At 39.3% G+C, this 15256-nt stretch overlaps 2 protein-coding genes across 3 annotated transcripts in view; both read right to left on the minus strand.

Annotated features, from left to right (window-relative positions):
* The window catches only part of lactbl1b (lactamase, beta-like 1b), a 29368-nt gene extending 26705 nt beyond the window's left edge, over positions 1–2663 (minus strand). Inside the window, exon 1 of the mRNA XM_061041151.1 lies at positions 2391–2663. The gene's annotated coding sequence lies outside the window, so the exon portion shown is untranslated. The remainder of the gene's footprint in view (positions 1–2390) is intronic.
* ece1 (endothelin converting enzyme 1) overlaps positions 1–15256 on the minus strand; it is a 516542-nt gene that overhangs the window by 147582 nt on the left and 353704 nt on the right. The gene's annotated exons all lie outside the window — the stretch shown is intronic.

The raw sequence follows: 15256 nt of genomic DNA on the forward strand, positions 1-15256 counted from the left end.
CCTGATGTGCTGACTCTTCATCAGCACTGTCACCAGGTTATTAGGGGTTATGTTGTGCAGCAGAAAACTGGCTGTTTGCAGCTCATTGTGTTGTAACTGAGTCTGACAGAGATCAAGGTTAACAAAGAGAGCATCGCCCTGGGTAATTTATTGTCTAGTCTGGAGACTAAGGCAGGTTATTAATTCTTCCAAATTGTTTTTTTCATTACTTTAGAGGATGCTAGAGCTTCCTGATGGCTCATTATGCATTATTGGTAAATATTTTATTAATCTCCATTTATTAATTCACGTTGCCATTACACTAATCTCATGTTAACAAAATCGCAGCACAACGGCACCAAACGGAGGAGAAACCTGCGCACAGTGTGACAGTACAAGACCCAAGTTTTCCCCGACTGCATGTAAACACCTTAAACTGAGTTTCTGACAACTTTAACTTAAAAGGAGTTTTCAGTGACCCAAAACACAGTTTGTGTATGAAAGGCTACATTTTCAAAAATACCCGTCTAGGCCTTTGTGTGAGGGAGATCACGCAGGCCACTCACTGAGTGTGTGGAGGTAATCATCTCAGTGCAGTGTCAGGTGTGAGTGTGACTGATTGGCCATGATTTGGTGCAGGTTTGAAAAGCTGAAATATTCCCTCTCGTTGCAGCACTGTGTGCTGACTCATTGTGTCACTGTGACAGTGAAAGGTTTTCTGTGTTTTCTTGTGGCTTTTAGAAGTGTGTGATTCTGCATAAGCAATGCTTGATTTGGTTAATATTTCCAGCTGCTCTACAGGAGTGGTTTATTTGTTTGTTTCTTTGTAAACACAGGCCTAGTGGTCTTTGTGTCTCAGCTGTAGTGAGTGTATTTTCCTTCTGTTAGTCTAGTTTCTTATCAGCTGCTCAGCAGGGGTGGTTTTGTTTCTTCTCCTCTCGGGGCTATTGAGAAAAGGGAGCCTATTTGTTGGGCTTGTAACCACCCCCCTATTTAATCACTTTCGATATTTGGGGGTTATCCTTCAAGATATCAGTGGGCCAAAATTGCGTCCCACTACCGAGCCTTGACCTTTGCTGTGTTGTTGATTGGTCGGTTCATGTTATAGATTAGAGCTCACAGGATGACATTAATGTTTGTTATTCTTGCAGTTTTTTGTCCATCAGTTACCACAAAAACTCAGTTCATGCATTGATTGGATGCCCTTGTTTTTTTTATATTTATATAATTTGGATTTTTCTCATAAATGATGCACCCTGTGCTATTTTCTTTGTTTTTTTTTAGTTATTATGAAATACTATAATCGGCCTATTTTCACATTATTCCTTTGTTTGTTTTTCTCTGTTCTTGACATGCGCTCTGTGTTGTCGGCTGCTTTGACCCAAATTCTGTCAACGATCATGAAAGTTTAATTTGAGCGATCTAAAATTATACAGTCAGCCATTTTCCTTCTCGTTTCATATTAATGCAACTCGTGATTAATACTCGTCATATTGAAACAATACTATCGAAACATTATTTTGTATATATATGCTGCAGACAATCCCTCATTACTATTAATTATCAGACTGATTGTGAGATGAGACAATTTATCAGCCTTTAATGTGCAGATCAAATACTTTTTACAGCATCATTTGATGTAAATAAAGGTTTCTATCTAAAGGTTTAAACAACTTAAAGCATTTCACATGTCGCATTGAATTAAAACTTTCCGTTTCAGCGTATAATTACGTTGTTTCAAATCTCAACTGAAATATGTGTGTTCATTAGCCAGCGTGTTGCTCATCACCTCAAAGTCAGATATTCAGCGATGTCATGAAATCAGATGACGACATGATGAGACTTCAATGGAGGATGTGTCCACTGATAAGATGCAGGCTTAAAAACAAGTGATCTCATCAGTCAGTCACCTCCAGTCAGTCAATCAATTAAAATAAAAGTACCTCATTATTTAAAAAAAAGATTTAACAAAAACAAAACAGAAATTTGATTCTGTCATTAGGACGAGAAATGTAGCAATGAAAAAGAAGCTGAAGACCAGGTACCTCTACATAAAAAGCTCTAGTTTAGCTATAAACATGATACTTACTACCCTGTTGTATTCAGTTTGGTGCACCAATAACACTTAACATAAAACAGGAACTTGCAGCTAAAATTATGTTGTTTTTCTGCAATGTCCAATCCAGCCTTTGAATATGCAAACAAATCCCCTCTGACAATGACCTATTTAGAGTAAAAAAAACTGTCATGGTTTCAGGTCAATGCAGAATATTTTTCAAATGCATGCGCCACACAGCGTCAAATATCAAGCCTGTGGACAAAAAAAAAACATTATATAAGCTGTAATGAATCTCGCACCACTTTTCGAGGCCGTGAAACATCCTACATAGATGAAGTACTTGAACACCTACCTCAGGTCCTGAATCTATACCCTGCTTTCCCCCCTCCTGTTTATCCAAACAACAGGACAAAAGAAATATTCCACTTTTGTTCCGTGTGTGTTTAGGAGCTCGTAGCGGGATCCTGACAGATGTTAGAATCATGGTTATGACTAAATCCTGCTTGTATCAAACCCAGCATTCTGGATTAACCATCGCAGCCAATGGCCACATCTGCCATGGGACAAAAATGGGTGCCCTCCTGGTGTGTGCGGCGCAGGGTTTTGTGTGCGTTTGAGCTTCTTTTTCTTTTTTGCGTGTGTGTGTATTTGCATGGCATGTGGTTTTAAGAGGACAAGTGGTTTTATAAGGACAAGGTCACTCTACAAAACTAAATCCAACTGGTGTTATCTGCTCAAAGTAGTGCTAACCATTGGTCCAAAGACTAATGAGGTAAAGGGTTTGAAGTTAGGTTTATTCAGAGACTTAATCTGTATATGAGAAAAGAAACAATCCCACCCCTATCCCACTTTTTTTTTTTTTTTTACAAATTAAAAAAAAAACTTTTTCATATTTTGATTGTTTGGTTACTTATTTTGGGGTATGTATTTATGCTTTTGTATCATGTTGCTTTTACCATTTCTCTATGTATTTGTAATTTGAGTGTTTTTTTTTCGTGTGAATTTCTTTGCATAATCTTCACAAACAAATTCATCTTCCCACCTCTGAAGGATAGCATTATTCTGGTTCATTCATTAGTCTGATTCCTGAGACGTCCAAACTAGCCCTCTTTCTCTTGACTCCAGCTTTAGGACTCACAGAATGCATCTGACACATTTATCTGCATTGTTCTCATTTAGTGCTGAATAAGTGGAAGATATTCTTGTGGGTCAGATGCATTTTAATTAAAACTGATGGACAAAGATATAACAGCTCAGATTGGATTGTTGTCAGCGACAACGGTAATGCAGAAAGAGGTCATCTAACACGTTATAACACTGCAGTACAAATCAATTGGTTTGCATGCCTTCAAGCATTGAGGAACCTGACACTGCAGATTTGTTCCTCTTTGAAATAATGAGATAGAAGAGAATATGGTGAGGGGATGATTATGCAGATGGTTCACTTTAGTGCACATCTTTTATTGCATTGACTCCTTTATGAGAAAGTCTGCTGTATTAAATATTCTTCACAGGCTAACATTAGTGGCACACCTTCGTCACATATTAACCATTATCTGGAGCAGCATTACTCAACTGGTGGGTCGGGATCCAAAAGTGAGCTGTTTTCAGTGGGTCGTGAATATGTTCCTGGAAAAAAGCTTTTGAAGCGCATTTTAGACATGTTTGTTTTGTACAGTTTCTTGCCTCCATTACATGGTTTGAAGTGTCTACTGCACAATTTTTGATTGAATAAATCGGGTTGGTTTTACATTTTTTCCAAATTTGGGTTGCGCAATTTCTCATGAAGGAATTGTTGGTAGGTTCTGAGGCTAGGTGAGTTGAGAACCACTGATCTGGAGGATAGGTCTGTATTACACAGGGTTTGATGATAAATAAAGACAGGGGACATACAGGCTCAAGTCCCTGCATTTCTGTTTAACCCATCTAACAGAAGTCTCTTAAAGACGAGACTTTTTTGCTGTTATTCCACCCAACTGGTCCTATAAGAGGTAGAGAGGGTGCCAACATTGTTTGAAGAAGTGGCGGCATGATATAAGTATGTAGCTACCACACAGTCTGACACAGAGATGGAGGAATGCATGACAAGCAAGCTGTAGTTAATATGCTGCAGGGGATAGTCTTGATGTAGAGTAGGTATGAATATGGTCTAGCCAGGGACAGGAGTTAGAAATTGTACCTGTATGGACGGCATCTACTTTTTATTTTTAATATGAAAACATATTCATTGCATGTGTCCTTGTTTCATCAATGATTAAAATAAGCAGCAGTAGCAGCAGCAGCAGCAGCAGCAGCAGGTGTAGATGATATTTATCAGTCTGGAAGCCCAGAGTGTCAGACCTACAAACACACAACAGAAACATTAGCTTTGTCACAATTCAGTGGTAGCATCCTCCGAAGGATCCGGCCTTGGTAGAACTCTCAAGCTGATCTGAAATGAGACAGAGCGGTCTACAGAGGATTCCCTGTTTGCGTCACCAGTTGCCCCCACCCTTACCCTTCTGTTTCTACCGTCCCTGTCGCCTAGAAGTCAGCTAAAGGCCTCTTACTTTTTCTAATATTAGTATTGGTAGTTACTTGATTGAGTTGAAACAACTTACATACATTCAAAGTGTTTGACTCGGCTGATTCAGAGTCCACCAGTTCATTTGAATTGGCTTGCAATAACATTTTGGATATGTTGAGCCACCAGGGATGCACAGGATGGATCCTTCGTTGGCACATTTTTTGGCCACATTTCAAGAAGCCTTCCAAATGGGACACCCTTCGCTGCACCACTGTGATGTAATCGGTCTTCAAATGTGCACTCCAAAGGATGCAGCCCTAAAGTACAACATCGAGACAAACAGGGGCTCTCACGATTCAGTCAGGGGGGAGATTATAACCAAGGAAACAGGAGAGACACCAGAGGCATTTCCCATTTTTCCTTAATTTTGCTTGACCATTAACACTCTCCTACCAAAATCTGCCCTTTTTACCTTTCCTACTCCTGTTATCCTGTTTTTTTCTCGGCCGCCCATGAGTCCTCATTTTACTATTATAATCACTGAAATGACCCAGTCCGCCTGGTAGTCTACCTATAGGTCCTCTGGATGGATGTCATGCTGAAAAAGGTATGAACTGAAAACCCTCTGTGTCCTTAGTATTTATATGTATCTGTGCAGCCACAGAAGGGCATGTCCAAATATCTATTATTAAAAGTGACAGAAAAGCAATGCCCTTACAAATACTATATTTTACTGGAAAGCTTTTGTCTTTCCTTTGCCTGCTTTTTTTTCCTGAGGTGCATTTGCATGAACATCACATCCAGCTGATCTGCTCTCCATTTAATCAATTCTCTATTCATTAAATATATATAGCCTATATATAATGTATGATTAACTTCCACTCTGTCCGTCCGCCTTGGCTGTCACTGACATTCAGTAATCCTCAGACTATAGCATTAACAGACTGATGTGACTGGAAATGGAAATCCGATCCTTTGTTTTCCATCAACAATCAGAGACACTGCTCATGTGCATTAGTGAAATGCTTCATTGACCTTTTGTAGAGATATAAATAAAAAACTATATATATATATATATGTATATATATATATATATATATATAGTTTTTTATAGTATGTTGAAGAATAAGGTTTCTACTACGTTCAAAAATGTTGCTTTACAATCAAAAGACTAAATCGTTTTGAGGTCTTTTCCATTTATCTCACAAAACATGAAGACAAAAATTTAAAAAAAGGATCTTCAATGTGTTTTAATGTTACTAATTTCATGATTTCAATGTTTCATGAAATCACCTCCTGCAAACCCAGCTGGCCGTAAGCATCATTTGTCCAGAGGTGGACCATGACTGAATGTGGGGATGATTTTTTGACACGGTGCAATTTCACAGAACGTCTCCTGACGAAGAGAGGACAAAGAAGAGAGCCTGCAGGGTCCTGAAAAACACCCTGCACCTTTGAGATAGAACAAACCGTCCTCTATTTACAGATACAAATAAATACAGGATCAGTAGGTGTGGGACCAGAGACCAAAACTCTGAGGAATAACAACTCTTTGTCCGCTGGCATTGGTCCTTGTGGAGAGCAATCTGCCATCTAACCCCTTTTAGCTTCAATCAATCACTTTCAGCAGATATCTGCATGAAGGTGCAGCTAACGATCTATTCTTTGGCATTGTTTCTCAACCTAAAAAAACCCATTCTTGCTTCAAAAGTTGCTGGTCAGACTGTAAACAAAGGCACACATCAATAAAAAAAAAAAAGTCTTGGCTGGAAGTCTTTTGTCACTGCCTGCTGGCTGCACCTGAATCCCGAAAAAAAAAATTGTCTGTTTCCCCCAGTGGCTTTAAATCTTATGGCTTCCCAGATTGGTCTGAAAATAACAACTTAAGGGGCGCTGGTGACACAGTGGTTAGTGCGCATGCCCCATGTACGTAGGGTATAGTTCTCCACGCAGGCTGCCCGGGTTTGAATCTGACCTGTGGCTCCTTTCCTGCATGTCATTCCACAAGCTCTCTCTCTCTCTCCCTGATAACTGACTCTATCCACTGTTTAAATGAACTATATTTGTATCAATTTAATTGACGCAAAAGGTTACCAATGACAATAAAAAACTCTTCACTCATTAGGTCACGTGTGGGTCAAAGCTAGTGAGGAGAAGACATGAAGGAACAGATGACATTAACACGTTTTCTACAGGGGCTGCTGAAACAAGGCTCATGGACAGTGAGGTTAGTAGAGACACTCTTTCAGCTCGTTCAGCTCTCTGACTGCCACCAAAACAAAGCTCCGCAGCAGACTGGATGTTAGAAACATGCTGCACCTGTCACTCACACATAGCGCCACGCAACGACCGGAAAACAGGCTCAGGGCTCACACTGAGGGTGAATGAAGTTTTGTTTTTCGAGTGTTTTCAACAGTATTCAGGTTTGACTAAGTTACATGACATTAGTCAAGGATTACCATAAGGTGTGTAATAATCCCCCCTGCCAACGAGCCGTCGGAAGTACGACAGCTGCTGTCTCGTCCGTGCAGTCAAAAAGGTCGGCGAACCCCTGGTCTATCGTGCAAAGTCTGCTGGTGCAAGAATGATGATCACCTCAGTTTGTCAGTGATTTTCAGGATGGGAGAGGCCTAAGCTTGGGGGAGTTCAACATCCTGGAACTCTCTGCTTTGATGAACCTGCATCCGGTCAGACAAGCGACGAGCTGGATGTGATTGGTCACTGAAGATGCTGTGTGACATGTGCAGGCAGCAGGAGGCGTAGATATGGGGCGTGCGTCCCAATGACTTTCCCTCTAGTTTTTATGACTTGATGACTTTCTATTTCAAACACATCTCTGATGTTAATTTACAAAAACATACCTAAAAAGATCAGACATGTTTGGCTCACCCGATTACAGAGGCTCTGGAAGAGAGCACACATTACCGAGATTAACAGGCTTTGCTTATTATTAGATATACAGATTATACAGATTATACCGCCCTCTAGTGGACGATATAAAAACTACATCTTCATCTAGGTAGCATACCAATATTACAGTGAATGTTTCTGTTAAACACTGATGTGGATGACAGTGTGGTCTGATGTTTTTGCATTTATATCTGCATGAAAAGGTTTCTGAAGATGATTGAGGTCGAGTAAGACATCCTTTAATGGCATCATGTGATAACTTTGATGAACTTCAAAATAAATGTCAGATCTAGTGAAGCTTCATCTGTTTGAATTTCTTTTTTTAAAGCTTTGCACGCACTAATTGAGTTATGGATCTGTTTGTGCTTCACTGTTCATGTTTTGATCCCCTTGAGCTCGGTGACACATCAAAGGTTTCATTTGAAGCGGATTAATTTACATTTTGATTCTCACCTTGAGCTCGTAGTCAAACATGTTGATCTTAAGGTACAGAAGAAATGAATAACCTGTAATGAAAATCTCTAGATTTTGTATTTAGCACTGTGATTGATCAGAGCTGGATCTTAGAGTGCATGTTTGGTTAGCAATTGAGACATCAAAAACTTGAAATTTCTGAGGGTAATTTACGATATCTTTACAAGTAATCTTTTTTTTTAAATAATTTTATCTTTTGTCAAGCAGAAACAGGGCTTTAATTCAGGATCAAAGCAAATTCAAAAACACATTTGAAAGTCCAAAACAAAAGCAGCGATGAAAATGTGGCACAAATAAAAAATTGTGCAGCAATTAAAAAGAAAAGCAAAAACAGCTGCATTAACCGCAAATGTGTTGCCAATGCATAATCGCTGAAATGTCAAAAAGTCACAGATAACACATGTAGGATTAAACCACGCTTGAGCCAGACATCCAAACAGGAGGGCTGCAGGCCTGTTGTGGGGGCCCAATGAAATAGTTTATTATTGACAGGAGACACATGGAGACAGATTTATCAATGAGCAGACCAAATCAAAGTAGGTACCGTCTGACCACAGTGTCTCAATGTCACCACACCTGTGCAGGATCACAACTTTTCAACATATTCTGCTTTATTTCATTCCCATTGGTTTTTTGAACTTATGCGTGTGTTTATTAAATCGCTTTCATTTATTTATTGAAATTTGCAGCCTGTTTCTGCTAATGGAAATATTCTGGGCCATTGCCACTGCACGCTTGCACTAGTCGTTCATCATATAGTAGACTTGAAATCAAACAGCAATTGTCTTCAGATTTCAATATTCATTAAATCCTTGAGGCAGGTGGACTGGGTTCGATTTCGACCTGTGGCTCCTTTCCCGCATGTCATTCCAAACTCTCTCTCTCTCCCCAATAACTGACTCTATCCACTGTCATCTCTCTAAAAAAAAAAGGCCTAAAAAGCCCCAAAATAAACCTCTAAAAGTCTTTGATTTAATTCTTTATTTAACTGTTACTGTTTTTTTTTTTTTTAAAGCCTCGGCCATGCTCAGGGCGACCTTTCAGATCAGACGTCATTAAAAACTATTACTTTTCTAAACGTGTCTTCATGAAGTCAGTGAGGCCAAGGTCATCATTAGATAAGCTAAACACACACAGGGATTGATGAGTGACATGTTTAGACAGACATACTGTGCATGTCCTTCGGGGTAACATGCGCTGACGTTGAACAGCCTTCCAGTGCCGATTTAATGAAACACTGATGACAGAAACGACAGCAGCCTGAAGATACTGGACCTCGCTCTGTCTCTGCGTGTCTTTGTACTTTTGTATCAAATCTATGTGGACGACTTCACAGTTAGTTAACAGAAGGTCCGCTCTAACTGAAGACACTCTGACATCGTGGTTTGCTCCTTCAGGCTTAATTGAATGTAAATAAAGACATCAGTGGTAAAGAGCAGCTTTAATCAACTAAGAGCATTAGCCACATTAAATCAGTTTAATCTCATTACAACCTGGAAACACTTGATCTTGATCGCGTCACCTCTTGGCTTCACTGCTGGAGCTCCTTACAGCCATAATAATATTAATAATAATAATCACAATAACCTTTATAATGAGAAAACTCAATTTTCAAAGTGCTTCACGAAGAGCGCAGCAAAATAGAACAAAAGGTATCTTCAGTTGCATTTTTTGTTTAACAAAAGGGAAAAATTAAAATCCTTTCTGAGCTATTAAACACAGCACCTCACTATCCCTCACTCATACCTTTAAAGTACAGGTGATTAGACTTCATCAGTGTCAGATTTGATGACCCCCCCCCCCCCCCTCCCCCCTTCTGTTCTATCACTGTCTTTGCCCAAGTATGTCTTACTTTGCACACTCTATTAATTGTCAGTTTGTATTGAATTTATGTTTCATTTAAGTAATCTCCAACTTATTATTTTGTTTTACTTTGCTTCTTTTTTTTTTACGATTCACCATTTTTTCATGATATTCTTCAGTGCTGATGGAGGGGTTGGCATTTGGCTGTGTATATTGTAGGTTTGTTTATGAATGTGCACTTGTGGATATAGAAGGACATCAAATGTACATGACGTATGTGAATTGTCCACACAGACAAAGATATCTATCTGCAAACTGCTTGCACAACACGTTAGGTTGTGAATTGAATTTGACTTGCGGATGATTGATGATTGCTACTCTGGTTATGTTGAACACTGTTTGAGTGTTCATCTGATCTGTTTGATTAGCTGTCTGTTAATCTATTAAAGAATGTATATGTGTACCTGTATGTATACATGCTGCCAACTCAACTCAGTAAAAAGTTGTTCACAAAAACATACTTTTGTTTGTTGTGGTAAATGATGTAGCTTATTATAGCTTCTAAATATTCCTTTAATTCTGTTGTTCATTATCGAGCTTCATTAATAAAGTCTTATTACATGACATGCAACATTAATAAAATATCATGTAAAGCAGCAGTTGTGTAGCCTACCCCCTCTTGTGTCGTAAAATGAGCCAGGGATCCACTTTTGGCTCCAACCCATCGCTTAGCAACAACAGACAACCAGGTATGGATTGGATATGGCACACTGGAGATGGCAACAAGGGGCTCACCCCTCAAGTCTGCAGGGGCACCAACAGAGGGCGCTCATGTCACATTTAAAGGAACAGTCCCAGTGAAACTAATAAGAAAACTTAATAAACCAGGGATTGGAAACTTATAAGATAATAATAACAACTTTATATCGTTTTCATCAGAATGTATTATATCAGCACTTTAATGTTTAGACCCAAGTGCAAAGAGTAATGCTTAATTAAGAGAGATAAAAGAGAATTTAAGCTAATTTAAGCTACTTTTTCAATGAAATGAACAGAGTAATTTACATTTATTGAAGTATATTTGACTCACTTTTCTATTTTATTTCCCAAATGTATTAAGTAATGCATGTAAAATAGTTTTTAAGAAACAGGGCGCAGACAGCCTGCGGCATGTACAGGTGATATAGTCCTCCAAGCCGTTGTCCCGGGTTCAAGTCTGACCTGCGGCTCCTTTTCCTGCATGTCATTCCCCCCTCTTTCTCTCTTCAGATTTCTTCCTCTCTCCACTGTCCGATCAAATAAAGGCAAAAGCCTAAAAGTAAATCAAAGGAAAATCCTCTAATTTCTTGCAAAGAACAAAACGTATACCTGTAATCAAAGATTATTATAGAAGTATTTATGTTGTTCATGTTGTAGTGCATTTGTTTATTGGTTATTCTGGTTAACATCCTTCATGGATTTATTGATACTTGAAATTCACTCGCAGGTCACAATAAGTGAGGAGGGAGACTGCATGTCGCCCCAGGCCTGCCAGTTGCCCGCCCCTGTTATACACAATAATGACCCAATGACAATAGGTAAGTAATGACCAAAAGATGGAAAAAAATAATGGTAAGTAATACTTATTGCTCTTAGCATTTATGCATTTATTGAGGCAGATTCTTCAGCTTCTGCATCAAATGAAAAAAAACTTTGTGTGACTTGTAACATCACATAAGAGAAAAATACCGGTATACATAATGAAATAAAAGTTCCTTTACTACATTTACTTATAGCTACTTCAGTGTCTGGTAGTTATAGTTATTGTGGTTGAAGTAAAGATTATTAGTTCGACATGTGGTTACCGGTTATACGCAGTGATAAGTCTCCACCACTAGATGGCGGTGTTGCTACACTTAGTTTTTCATTCTCTGCTTTGTCTTTGATTTAGGAGTCTGCTTCTTCTCTAAACCAGCAGAAACGAACAGCTTCATAAGTATTTTGAGTGACTAAATACCTTGGAACTAGCTTTTGTTCAATATGAGAGTGTATTGTGTGACAAAAACTTGCGTGATGAATTATCATGTGACTGTAATATAAACATGCTGGTGATCCTTGATTGTGTACTGTTTACTGTCATGTGTTTCCCTGCAGAGAAGAAGCTCTATTAAAGTAAATAGCTCTGGTGGCTTGCGTTGATTCTTGGCCTCCCAGACTCTTATTTATTTCTTTTATTTGATATTTGTGTGCCAAGTCTCTGCAGGCCTGCCAACAGTTGCCACCAACACAAAACCCTCAAGAGTTTCCGCTGATATAAAAAAAATTGCAATCAAGTCCAGTCCCTGGGGAAAAAAGCAGGGTGCATGAAGCGTCCTTGGTTTGAGATGTTCACTATCATGTTGTGCAGCCTGCCAGCCCGCCAGCATGTCAGGCCAAGAAGGAAAAGTGGAAAATGAACTGCTGTGTGCTGCCAAAATGGGCCACGGTGAGGACGAGTTAATACCAGGAACTTTTCTGCAAATATACTGACATGTGACACTTAATTTCAGTATCAAGCCCTCAGCTTTTCGCCTTGACCTTTCTGTAAACTATCCACTCAGCAGACTGAAGGTTTAATAAGATGATTAGAAAAAAAAACCCAGTGAGTTTGAAGGCTGTTCCTAAGAAGGGAAAAACCCTTGAACATCTGAAAGCGATTTTTCTTAACAACATTTAAGGACAAATACAAGAAAAATCCTCGACAGAGGAGCCGGAGAAAACACATTTTTCCTAACAGCAGAAGCCTCGTTAGACCATGCATCGCAATTACTTTTGATTTTTTTTAACTCTATCCCTACTATCTCCCTCTTACCACTTTAACTATCTCTTATGAACTGTAAACATCTCCGAGGCAAGAAAAACAGGAGGACTGCATTTGACTCTAACTTGTGTATATTTTTTTTCTATTCTAATTACTCAAACGTCTCTTTCACTGCTCTTGGGTCGTCATAAAGAAGCACAAATTACCCTTCAGCCCCTTCATGAGACAAACCAGGCCATAATAAACATATTTGAACTATCCTAACACACAGTCTAACATTAAATATGTTTAAGGAGAGAAGGAAACAGATTCTACCTTGTGGGTCTGAATCAGAGGGGTTCAAAAAAATGTCTTGGGATGAGGTAAGTGAATCAAGCAGTTATAGACCAGGGGCGGTATTCACAGACATTCTGAGAATACTCTCAGAGAGCTCCTAACTTAGCTTAATAACTAGTTTAGGAGTGATTTAGGATCATTCTCAGAGCAACTCTGAGCAAGGAAGAGACACAAACTTTTATCTTAGTGAGGAGGCGTGGTTGACCCCGTTGCTTGGTATGACACATTTTTTCACAAGCTGTGATTGGTTAATCCAAGAAAATTGAGAAAAAAAGTCAATCATAGAATCTAGTCAGACATTGCGTAATTATGAACACTGTGAAATTAACATCTGCATGATAAGTTGTAAGACGTAATATAAAAAAGTATATAGCCTACAAGGTGTTTGAAATCACATGCTCACTTGTGCAGCAGCCTCTTCAGGTGAAGAGCCTTTAATTAGTTATTGGACGCACCAGTGGAGGTAACCACATGAAGCGAAACTCAACATGCATGTCTTTGAACTGAAAAAAGTCAGAGATGGACTGAAGTGTCTGCATGAATAATTTTTGAGTCAACAATATTATTCTTCACGTGTTTGAAGAACATTTCTCAATTTTTTTTCCTCAGCTTGAGAAACTTTTCTCCACCTTAGGAGCTCTCTTGAATAACTTTCATCCCTACAAGGATCTAGTCCCAACTTTGAGAGGAAATTCTAAGAAAATGTCCTGATTCAAAGAATATTGTCACTAGGAGCAATTCTTAGTATTAGTAGGCTTCGTTAATACCGCCCCAGGGTCTTGAATCTTCTATAAGACACCTGATTCTCTGCCAAATCCAACATTCTAATATTTTAAAACACACAATTTAAAATCATGGCTTATCATTGCAAACTCATGAATCATGCCTTTTATCATGCATGTGGCGGTAGATGCTGGTCAAACTGAGACTTTGAGGCAAACTAATGGACGCTAGTGGTTAGGATGCATCCAATGAAAATCCTCTGCTATCAGACCATTTTTTTTATTACATTTGATTTTGTCCTACTAGAATTACCTCTGCCTGGAAGAGGTGTGCTTTCTAGAAGTTTGTCGGATAGTGCTGTGGCTAGATTTAAGGAAGCTATTTCAGCTGTTTTTGATTCAGTACCGTGTTTCAACCCAGTTGGAAACTCTTACGATAGCTTTAGTCCCTCTCAGCTAGATCAGTTTGTTGATAGTGCAGTGGATTCACTGAGAGTTACTCTGGATTCGATTGCTCCCCTGAAACAGAAGGTTGTCAAGCGGCGGAGAGTGGCTCCATGGTTTAACTCAGAAACCCGTACTCTGAAACAATCATCACGGAATTTTGAAAGAATATGGCGTTCGACCAAAACGGTAGAATCTCGTTTTTTCTGGCAGGATAGTCATAGAAGATATATGAAGGCTCTACGTCACGCCCGAGCTGCCTACTACTCCTCTCTAATCGAGGAAAACAAAGGCAATCCTAGATACCTTTTCAGCACTGTAGCCAGGCTGACAGAGAGTCATGGCTCCATTGAGCCTTGTATTCCTCTAGCCCTCAGCAGTAATGATTTCCTTAGCTTTTTCAACAACAAAGTTCTAGACATCAGAGACAAAATTGGTAACCTCCTGCCCTTACCTGGTGCAGATACGTCTGTTACGGCAGAGACAGTTCCAGGACCAGATATTAGTCTCGACTGTTTTTCTCCAATCGACCTTTCAGAGCTACATTCCATTTTTTCTGCATCGAAACCGTCAACCTGTATTTTGGACCCAATCCCAACCAAGCTGTTTAAGGAAGTCTTTCCCTTAGTTAGCAACTCCATATTAGATATGATCAATATGTCTTTACTGGCAGGCTATGTACCACAGACATTTAAAGTAGCGGTAATCAAACCTCTACTTAAAAAGCCTACTCTGGACTCAGGAACTCTGGCTAACTACAGACCTATATCCAACCTTCCTTTTATCTCGAAGATCCTGGAGAAGGTGGTAGCTAAACAGCTGTGTGACTTTCTCCATGACAACAGTTTATTTGAAGAGTTCCAGTCAGGATTTAGAGTCCACCATAGCACTGAGACTGCACTAGTTAGAGTTACAAACGATCTACTTCTAGCCTCAGACAGGGGACTTCTGTCTGTGCTCGTCTTGTTAGATCTTAGTGCTGCTTTTGACACCATTGACCATCGGATCCTGTTGTACAGACTGGAGCATTTGCTTGGAATTACAGGGACTGCTTTAAGTTGGTTTGAATCCTACTTATCAGACCGATCTCAGTTTGTACATGTTAATGATGAGTCCTCTATGCACACTAAAGTTTGCCATGGAGTCCCACAAGGTTCAGTGCTTGGACCAATTCTTTTTACATTATATATGCTTCCTCTGGGAAATATTATGAGGAAACACTCCATACAGTTTCATTGTTATGC

This window comes from Labrus mixtus, chromosome 7, assembly GCF_963584025.1.
Source record: "Labrus mixtus chromosome 7, fLabMix1.1, whole genome shotgun sequence".
NCBI classification, from domain to species: domain Eukaryota; kingdom Metazoa; phylum Chordata; class Actinopteri; order Labriformes; family Labridae; genus Labrus; species Labrus mixtus.